The sequence below is a fragment of the Etheostoma cragini genome, chromosome 4 (assembly GCF_013103735.1).
Source record: "Etheostoma cragini isolate CJK2018 chromosome 4, CSU_Ecrag_1.0, whole genome shotgun sequence".
Taxonomy (NCBI): domain Eukaryota; kingdom Metazoa; phylum Chordata; class Actinopteri; order Perciformes; family Percidae; genus Etheostoma; species Etheostoma cragini.
The window spans coordinates 19,796,674-19,808,441 of record NC_048410.1 but is presented as its reverse complement, the minus strand read 5'-3'; positions in this window follow the sequence as shown (position 1 = coordinate 19,808,441).

Below are 11,768 nucleotides of genomic sequence, written 5' to 3'. Positions count from 1 at the left end.
TTAATTAATGTTCACAAGTTAAATTAACTGTAAATGTTCTCCACCAACATCAAACTCCATCTAGAATCAGAGTGGGAATGGTTGAGGGTAATGTTGCAGTCAGACTCTGACATCAGATGGAGTCATTGCAACAAAAAAAACTGTCTATAAAGAAATCTCTCCTTCAGAAATTAATTCAGTTTATAAATCACAATAGAGAGAGGTGCACAGTGCCTTCCAACATACTCTTAGGTCCATGAATCTGAGTGAATGCTTTTGGGTTATGTAATGCTGAGGCAACATTCCAACAACTCATCCAAAGGCATCCACAACAACAGGTTTATCTTGTTGCTACATTATAGTTTGCTCTGAAGAAAGGTGAAGGTGGTGTTTTTTAGAAACAAAATTTCTTTTAAAAATGATCAGGCAAAATGCTACAGACATTTAATCTCTCCCTGTAGTTCTGTGAAGGACAAATGAACAAGTAGCCATCAAGCTCTACTGTCAGTGACTTTTCCAATTCCATGTTTTTCTTGTGTCATAGGTGTGTCAGACAACATTTGCAACTAATACTGCACTGCCTCACATTAATTGTGGTTGTAAAAAAACCTATAAAAATAAAAAGATTTGCAGAGACACAATCCACTTCAGAGAAACTAATCTCATGCACGATAATCAAGGGCACTTTCTTACATTTCTATCAGCACAAGAGATCTATCTTGGATTTTAGATAAGTGAGAAGAGGAGAGGATCTACAGATTTATACAATCTTATAAAGTTACATAAGCCACTCTAGCCTCATGGCACACTTAAATGAGCAAAGGTTATGTAACAGCTCTATAACTGCACTTTGCCATTGAGTAGCAAAGACAAATTAGCTCGGTGCACAGGAATTTACAAGTAAAGCAAAACATTGTACCAGATTCCTGCTTTTGTTCTCGGCGTGCATTAGGCCGTGTTTTCATATAAAAAATAAAGGTACAGCTGTAAAGTATTTCCTCCACTACTGGTGACTCACAGGAAGTTAAAGGGAAATGTGAAAAAAATAAGTCAGAGCTGCACAAACACTGAGACTGCACACACATACACACACACATACAAACACACACACACACACATTTATTCTGTGTGCAAAAGAGACACAGACAGATGCAGCTGTCTGTGCTGTATACCAATCTATTAAAAGAGAAAGAAGTGTAGTTGTGAGAGCCAGATGAAGTTATTTATCACTATTCTGCCCCCTTATAAATTCAGAATATCTGCTGTTATGAGTAAAGCCTTTCATGGAGTCATTAATATTTGACAGAAAACATGGCTTTTTTATCAGACGAACATTTTCACCATTACTTTTCTCTTATGTCACAGTGCATTACAGGCTTTTGCTTTTATCTCGCATGGTTCTGTTACTGAATCAGGCATACACCTCCGTGCACCCCATTCTTCCCCTTTTGCGTTAATCAATTAACATTTCTACTTGTGTTAAAAGACAATGCATTTAGTCCTCCTCTTTGATCTTCAGCTCTATCTGCATCCGTCACTCCTCCTCAATCCCAAACGTTTCCTTTATATCTCTATTATCACACCATTTTCTAGCATGGCTCCATTATTTCAAACATCGGCATTATTATCATTAATTCGTGTCAGTCATTTTGCATAATACCGATCATTCTCAATGGACATGGGAGTGATAATGACAACAAATGAAATCAGGTGAATAACAATATTACAGGATGCCATTTCCTCATGCTGAGAGAAAATGTAAACAACTGTGGTGTGTTCATGCTCCCCATAAAAGTAATGGACATACCACAGACTTGTTTTTGGATGACCAAAGGACCTGTTTGGGATAGTAAGCTTTTTCATCAAATATGAGCCACTCTTACACATCATAGACACATTTATACAGACACCGTATTGAGTTGTAGAGCAGAAATGATTGTCGATGAATGGATTAATAGATTTATTGGTAATGAAAACTATATTTAGTTGCAGCCCTATATATAAATATCTCACACATTGATGCCAAAACGCTAACCTCTAATCTGCTTCTTTATACTGAGCACACATTAAAAGAAATATTTGGAACATGTTAACTATAAAGATTTGGACAAGATTCCACTTGAATTATACTAATTCATCTTTATTATTGCCTCAATACAGCCTGTATCATAATGTATAAATGGGCCTTTGTGATCACTATATGTGCGAGCATGTTTGTAAGTGTGGTATTCATAAAATTATCACTTAGATTGAGAGAGATTGTGACACCTTAATCCATGCAAGACATAATCATTACAGTGATGAACCAATCCATTGAACTGTGATCATAGAAAGAAAAAGGATGTGGTGTTATAATTATAGTTAGGAGGTTAAATTATGCAGTCAAAGATGTTGGTGGAGACTATATAAGACAAGATGTCTGTGTTGCAAAGGAAAAGTTGGTTGTGCTGTGAAACCTAATCAAATAAATGAAAACATTTAAAAAGGCCCTTACATTTATTATTTGGTTTCGTTGGCAACATATTCACGAGTCAATTCTGCCACCAGCAGTTGGTTTCAGTAAAATGTTTTGTTGCTAGCAGCAACCACTTATAGAACTGTTTCATGGCCGTGTCACTGCCATAATAACATCCACCTTTTTGTTTGTTCATGCAAACATTGACAATTTATGTGTGGGGTACTTTTTTGTGGGATTCTGTTTTGTTATGTGATTGGTTGTTGTTTTTTTGTTTACTGCCAACCAAGCTGGTCGTTACACACCTGTCTGACTGAGGCTAATGTGTCATTTTTGAATACACAGTTGAAATAAAATGTGCTATAAATAAACTTGCCCTGCCTTTACTTTGCTTTCATCTGAAACTTCATTTCACTCACACTCACAGATTGACACTTCAACTTTACTCAGTGCATAAAAAGAACTGCTAATTCGACTTCTTTCGGTATTTGTAACACAACTGCCATTTCAACTACAACCGATTCAATGTCAAATGTCACAATTGCAAAATTTCACCTGGGAGCTACCCTACATTTTCTTCAGGTGATAGCCTTTTCGGGCCATTTAACGCTTGTTTATGTAAAGCTTAATTGGAAAAAAGAATAGTAGTAACTCAGACTTGAACCGATAATATGTTAAAAAACAGACTATATGAGTATGGAATTTTACATAACCAGCTCGGTGAATTTAAATAACATCAAATATGTATTACAAATAGCTGTATTAATCATAACTATTCAGTGGCACAGGACAGTTATCCTCTGAGAAAATGACAGAGCGGGCATAACCTTCTCCAATTATTGGAGAGAAGCCTGTCCTCTCCACATTTTATAAATCTTACACATCTTGCTGTTCTGATCTAATATTCTCTGCATGCAGCTCTGGTGCCCTTTCCACAAATCAGGTGTTTAGTTTATATCCCAGTGGTAAACAAAAGTAGGAAAAGTTACACAATGAAGCAATGTTTTTTATTGTCAGCTTCCTCAATTTTCAAAGTACTGTATAACCAATATTTTGTCAATCATTAATATAGAGCAGAACAATAAATCCAGTCCAAGCGCAACGCTCAGGTCGTGTTTTTTAGTCTTTTTTTTCTCATGGAATGCTGTAAAATTAAATAACAAAAAATGAAACATTTGTTTTCTACACATCACTATCACTAGTTTATCAGCCAATGAATCGTGTACTGTTATATAGTAATTACTCATTCCTGTCATTCGTGAGAAAGAATATACTCTCAGTGCTTTGCAAAAAAACACAAAGTCTAATGCTCACATCTAGTCGGCAACAAGCCCACTGTAACAGCCTTCAGTCTTTTATTTCCATCCGTAATGTGCACAGGTGCAGCTTAATTCAATTGGAAGACGTTGTGGCTATACACAAATACGTCTCCATGTTACCAGTAAAGCTGTTGTCATGGAGATGATGAGGCTTATATAAGCTCAAATGTATTTTTGTTCAAAACAAGTGTTTTGTCCTCACTGTGCTCATTTCATTAGGATATGTTTATACCCACACATATAACCACAATTGATTCAACTGTCTTTTTTCAGTATAAAGCAACACACTTAAACATACAGTTTTTTTTTTTGTTTGGCGAGTAACGTATGAAGGATATGCTCTCAGGCAGAGATATTTTATGCCATCTGCAAAAGTTGATAACAGGCATTTCCCCTCCGTATGACTTTCATCTGTATCACTGTCATAAGCAGAGCTACAGGCTTGATATTAAAAACTCATGTCTGGTTTCACAAAACACAATGAGATCTTACCTTTCAGCGTACTAACGTTATGCTCTTAATGCTCTTGCAGGGACGGCGGGTTGTCATCCACTTCACCTTTAACCTCCTGTCTGCCTCTGGATCCAGCAGCTAACAGCTTTCAACACTGGATTAAACAGCTATTGACAGAGGAGTGACGTGATTGACAAGTTAAGGTTTCCTTCCTTGTCAGAAGGGCCTCTGTGTCTGTCTGGCCCGGGTCTTCCCAGAACTCACATTTCACATTCCAGCGTGACTTGAACACCTTCTGAATTTCTCTGCTGTGAAATACGAGGGAGATGTCTAGAGCCCCGCTTTTTTTTTTCCTAAAGTAACGACTCCTGTACATTGACAAGGGGGGATAAAATTCTTAAATAAACTCGCATTTGAGTGTTATGTAAAGTTCTTGCTAGCTGTTTGCGAGCCTTGAACGGGGTTTCTCTCACGGTGCCTACATGTCCAGTGTGCAGCAACACCTCCAGTCTGCAGCAGGCACTCGTCTTATATGAGGGAATTTTCAGTGGAACATGTGGGAGTAGGTGCTTACTGTATATTCATTTTAAGCCTTTGACTTTGATTTTAACTGAAAGAGGGGCAGTTGGCAGTGGGTATCACCGCTTGTGCTACTTCAAAAAGACAATAACAAGAAGTTTTGAATAACCTGTTTAGTTATGAATTAGTCTGGAGAGCCCCTATGCTCACAGGTACAGGACTCATGCTTCATTTATGCATACAACACTGTTACACGATGATAAGCATTGAGTTTCTTTTACAGTTTGACAGCTAAGTGGAGAGAAAACAGAATGCTGAGGGAGGGAGTTCAAAAATGTAGTGACATTCTTCCTAATGTTCCTGTCAGATGACACTATATGTATGGCAGGTAAGTTAGCTCTATATCAATAAACAGGGACAGAGAGTGATAGCGTAAGGCGTAAAGCTGGAGGGACTTGTCTCTCTGTCTCTCTCAGTCATTTGGACCCACCTGTCCGCAGCCGAAGCCTCTCAGAAGATTTGCTGCTGGTTGGGGAATTCGTGGCTAAACGATGCGTCAGGGGTTGTCATATAAAATGTGAGTGCTTTCCACTGAGTAATTCTTTCACAGACTTTTATGGAGGCATCAGCCTGCATACTGAGTAAAAGGATTGCAATTGGACTTCTTTCATTCAAAGTAATATATGGAATATGTGGTATAATTACAGCGCCCGGTAATGGTCTGCGGACGACTGAAATGCTAACACGCGGTGATTGGTTTAATGTGTGTTCATCAGGGGGAATTTGCACCATATTGACTTGAGACTTTCTTTAGTGATATTTCGTTTAGGCTTGTCAGACATTATCGGCGTGTCTTTCATAACCTCCCAACTACTCATTGCGACCATCCAGGATGATAGAATGGTTGAAACAGGCTTCTCAATAAATGAAACTTAGCAAAAATGGTCTATTATGTGCCAAATGAGTAATTTGTGTGGGCGATGTCTGAGGTCAACTGTACCATCATTAAAGCGCTCTTGAATAGTCTGAAAACCCCTCTTATGCAACTGTGCTGTTTGAATAGAAAGTGTTGTCTTCTTATGGTCTGTTAGCTACTTTCATTTCCCCATGATTGACATGAACATTTAGTGAAAGCTGGTTGTTTGTACTGTGCATTGTACCACTACCAAGAAGGTAGATTTCACAACTGAAAGAGGTTAAAGTAATGTCATCAATGTTCAGTTTGCGTAAATCCATATTATTAGGTGAGATAATCACAGACTGTCAATTTGTAGAATTTGTAGAAGAAGACTTTTTCTCGCAATGTGTCTCTCAGTTTTTTCTGACATTTTACACATCAGTGCATTTACCGATGTAAGAAATCTACTTTTGTCTTGTTACACTGCTAATTACCATGTTTGCTGAGTTTATTGTACAACCTATAAACAGTCAATATTTTACTGATCTTTATCAGTGTGTGGTTTACCCCCCAAACCACCGTGACACCTACCTCCTTGTTTGAGACAAATCGTACATCAAACTCTAACTGCATTTGCGGTGACACAGAAATAATTCTTTACTGGAAACCGGGCAGTTCCTGGATAGCTTGGGAGTTGTCATGCTGCATGCTACATGTTTACAGTACCTTGGGCTTTTCCACACGAATCAGCCGATTCATTTTTCTGTTTCTCAGCTAAACCAATCAGGTGAATCTGCTGGTCCACACAGCTTCTGTGCAGCGTGCGTGAGTGCGTGCATGTGTGTGTGTGTGTGTGTGTATCAAAACATTCAGCTAAAGCAATCATTTAACCATAAAGCATACAGCATATTTAATGCAACAGTGATAGAAAACTGACAGAGTGGTCTTTTATAGTTATTTCCCTTCACATGGACTTTTCTAAGAGATTTTTTTTATTTGTGTCATGTAACCTCATCTAGATGGGATCCAGACCTCCTCTCCATATATACAAGGAAAAGGAATGCATTTTGCCTAACAATTAGTAGTGTAATGTAACCTGATGACGGCGCCACCCAAACGTTCAAAACGTTAGGGCCTGGTCACACTTTCCATCATCTCGCTCATCATGAAACATTACTGAAATGAGATCCAGGTAGTGTGGATCTGAGAGAGAGAGAGACAGAGACAGCGAGAGAGAGAGAGAGAGAGAGAGAGAGAGAGAGAGAGAAAGAGAGGACAGCGTTTCACAATCCTCCGATAAACTCAATGTGACAAGACGGTTACTTTCTCCCTCTACTGTGACAGTTAATTCTGCACTAGGAAAAATGTCAAAAATGTTTAGCTGTGCTTGAGCGGAGTTAATTACAGAGCCCATGGCCACTCATTCTAGGGCTGCTAATGGCCTTGACTTACAGATAAAGCTTCATTTACCGAGACTAGTTTTTAGCTACTGATCTAATATACTTAAAATCAAACATTTTGGCAGCAGCAATTACATTGTCACTGTTTAGGGTATAATTTAGATTATATAGCAGCCTGGTTTTGTTTCACCTGCCATTGACCTGATTATTGTGTGTTACTTATCATTTTGTAACACTGTAGTGCATTTTGCACAGTGTTATGTGTTTGGGTTAGACAGATGCATGAAAATGAAACTACATACGTGCAAAAATATGCACTTTGACATTAATTTTCCAAACTGTCACCACTTGACATTTAGACCCTTTGACCACCTGTGTGTGTGTGTGTGTGTGTGTGTGTGTGTGTGTGTGTGTGTGTGTGTTTGTGTGTGTGTGTGTGTGTCTCTCTCTCTCTCTCTCTTTGTCTCTTTCCTTCCTTTGAGGTCAGCGAACCACAGTGTTAGTGTTTTCAAGCCACCCTTACATGTCTTTGTGGTTGCATCACTTCCTCCTCACAGGTCCCTTCGTAGCTGCTGCATTGACACGTGAAAGCCTATGAAACAGCAATCAAGACATCAGTAGCACAGGGGCCACAGCCAAGTCAACCCAGTCCCAGAGATCGGGACCCAGAGATGGCCCGTGAAATGAGTTGGAGTTGGAAAATCACCGGGGGGACATTCCACGCTCCGCTGCCAATTTCACTATCATAATCAAGCTCAGCTTGTGGAATATTATAGGGCCAACTTTTTTTGCTGACACTCTAACTGTGTATAGATTTTTGTGGCGCTGAAGATAAGAGAGCAGATAAGAAATATTGTGTGGGCTGAACTGAAGATTGTGCACAAAAAAGAAAGTGCTGCATTTGTGTTAATCTGATCTTAAATGTTGTTCTTTTAATTTGTAAATTAGTTTTGGGAGATTGAAGTTTGGTTTACAACTGCTAATTGCATCCATAGATGCTGACATTGTGCAAAACTGTTGAGGGAGAAAGTGCAGAGAAAAATGTTTTGCCCATCATCAGTGTCTAAGTGGCCACACTGATCCTAAATGAAAAGGCAAATTCTGCCAAATTTACAAAAATATTCTAAAGATCTCAATACAGCAATATTAAACATTGTTTTAGAGATTACATCAAAACGTGTATTTTATTGTGTAAAGTACGTATCTGTAGACAATCAAACAGACATTTACCACTCAATGTATTGAAACAATGACACTCAGGTTAAAAGACGTGTGAACATGTGGCACATCTAAGGCCCCTTGACAATTCATATTTTTATGAGACATGGTTGCATTGTTAAAATACTGTAGTTCTTTGCTGGAAATATAAATGATGACAAACTGAATGGCCATATCTTAAAAAGTACCTTGAAATTGGTTTGTTTTTTTATAACAGTACTCTCACAGCTCTGAGGTTAACTGTAAACCACAATTTAGTTATGATTTCCCAAATTTTCAATTGCTTGTGATAGACTGAACCCGGGAAATATTTTCTTACACTTGCAACAAACCACACAACGGAGTCTTGGGGGAATTAACCTGTAGCATTGTCAAGCAGTCCCTAAAGGTTTTGGCCCTGATATAAGAGACTACAGAGGGCTGAATTTGCTGATGGTATGACACATGGGTGTAAATATTAATGTGAATGTGCTCTGAAAAAAGTCAAGAAGCAATTACGACTCATATTAACGTTCAGTGGCCGTAGTAATTATGACGGGAGCAAATAGGAAGTAAGTTGATGAGGTAAGAGCATCAAATACCGCATAAGTCATTTCTCAGTTGGGCGAGTTGTTTTTTGATTTTACTACAAACGGATCTACATCAAGTTCTGCTTCATATGGGTAACCGGATGTGAAGTAATCCAACAAATGTCTACGATTTTAACTCAAACCTCCATCTTTTTTGATTCCACAATATTAACAGCTAGCCTAACAAGCCAGACCCCCATCAAGATGTTGGGTCTGGGAACTCACCATTGGCAGGGCTCAAACCGAGGGGCGGGATAAACAGTTGTTTTTCAGATTCCTTCTGCACGCAATAGGATAGCACTACAACCAACCAGAGCAACGCTAGGTTAGTCGATTACTCTCCGAACACGCTTCCTTTTTTTAAGAATCACGTCAGTGCTCAAAGCAACACTATGTAACTTTTCCAGCTCCGGTCCCCCTCATTAGAGCTACAGTACATCTCGCGTGCTTTGGTTCCCATGATACAAAAGGTGGTTTAATTGGAACTGCATCTGCTGCTAAAAGTTGCGTTACGTTGCTTTAACTCCAAGTGTTCCAGAGTCGTGGCCAACGCCGATTCAAAAGATTGCTGTTGGCAGCAGCAGCAGCCATCTTCTTTGTTTTCAAGTAGCAGGGAATTCACACGGAATAATCGCATCTTTGCCGTCCTTATGTTAAGCCCGCCCACCGACTTTACATAATGTGATTGGCCTGACCAGAATTTGTTTTTTCCAGCTCACAAGCCAACTGCGAGTTGGTAGACTGACCCTAGCTGCAAATTACATGTGCTGCCTCTAGGGTACGTCTAGATTTCTAGGCTAGATGGCAACAATATGAGAATGGAAAACGCTCCTGTGGGTCAATCATTTTAGGGGGTAGGTTAAACGACCTGAACTTGAGTTTTGATAGTGGGGTGAGTTTGTTTACATTTACGATACACCTTCAAGAAACATGTCAACCTTTTTAATTTCACCAGGATCCATTTCCAATTTTTATCAACATGTTTTATTTAATCTTATCTGTAATCCATGCAAACATGCTTTGTTCATTTCCCCTTAATTTTTCAATAAACTGTGCATATTGTCTTGTTGATGCACACAATTCAGCTTTATAGATTTAAAATAACTTAAAACAGTGTAGGTTTAAGCTTTAAAAGATCCACAGTAAGAGGAGGAACACACAACAAACATTTGTTGAGCAGCCTTTGTTGAGAAGTGAAGCGGTGAGTGTGTAATAAATTGCAGATCAATGAGATATTCAGCTTTTACATCTTAATCTAAAAATCAGGTGTTGTACTGTTGTGTTGGCCAGCTCAGAAGTAATGGAACCTGATTTAGTATTGACCCTGAATCAGCCATTGTTCCTCTGTCTCATGAGTGAGTTGTTGAGAATGAATATGTTTTCCTAAATTGGTCTTAGATATATGGCGTATACATGGTGTAGTGTGCAGATCCTTTATTCTCTGGTCCAATGTTGTGTACACTTGTGAAAACAATCAAATATAGATTTCAACACTGTGTTACAAGACATGATAATTCAAAAATATAAACGTCCATGCTAAAAATATCTCTGTGAAATTCCTGAAATGTTTTAACTTTTGATTGAAAAGGAGAGAGTCCTGCATGCACAGAGAAAATCCAGATCAATATACTGTACCTCTATTATGGACTGCAGCAGGAGACCTTTTAAAGTCTGTGTATACGCTCCTGCCTCAGTGGGCATCTGTTTGTTAGAGAACGGCCTTTATATACTGTAAATCTCCAGGACATTGCAAGATCTCTCAGGCAGCCAAAGCCAGTCGTCTTCATTCATTTGCAATGTACATCTGCCTTTGGTATGAATATGGCTGTCAGTCCCATAAAAACCATCACAATAGAACACGCTCATTAGTATTGTGTTGCACTGTGCTTCAGCATCAAGCGCCCACCACCCTTGACTAATTTTCTGTTTGTATCGAGAAACAAAAGCTCTCCAAATCCCCCCGTGGGCTCCGGAGTGTCTTACTGCACATCAAACTGTGCTAATTACCTTTTGCATGATTAATTGGACCAATTAGAATTAGTAGAGGAAGAAAATGATTCTTGGCAAGGTGCAAAACATTAATTAGTCTTTAAAAAAACGTTTATTAGTGTTCAAATTTAATCTCGCAGAACACAATGGGATTAAGAGGAAAAGGCAGTTAATATGAGGCGTGTTCAATCACTCTCGGCTGCAGATGGAATAATGAGTGTCACTGCTTGCATTGTGCTCCGTCACGCACACACACACACACACACACACACAGGCACGCACACACACACACACACACACACACACTAACTACTGTACTGTTAGAAAACACCCATCTTCATCCATCATACAAAGTGGCAGTTGTAACACAAACATTCCAGCTCTGATTGATGAGTCAAGACCGTACAAACGACTTATACACAGTAATCCCGTACAAGATTTATGGCCTGAAGGCGATGCATTACAAATTTGCAATAACAAAACCAACAACAATAGCAGCGGCAGCAGCAACAGCAGCTAATAGTGATTTAGCTCTGGCAGCATTTATAATGGTATACTGTAGTATGGTATTGGTAATAACAATGTTGCATTACACTGGTTTACACATTGTGTCTGTAGCATGGGAAATAACAGCCGCAAGGCAGTTGTTTATGACAGTGAAAAATCAGGCAGGTTTGGGCAGTGAGGACAGTGTGGGTGTTTTCTCACAGTTTGAACATTCATGCAATAAAACAACACAGGGAGTGGCTTCACACTAAACCAAACTTTAGCCTGTAAAAGATAACTGTAATCTGCAAGCATACACACATACAAAAGGTTGGTGTACAGTGATTACGGCACCATGTAACATGGTTGCAGATTAAGTGTATCAGAAAATGACTGCAGACCTTATTTTCTTTTTCAAGTTATTTAACAAAGTCGGTTCACAATCTGTTGTAATCCTCTCTGTCTCTCTCTCTCTCTCTCTCT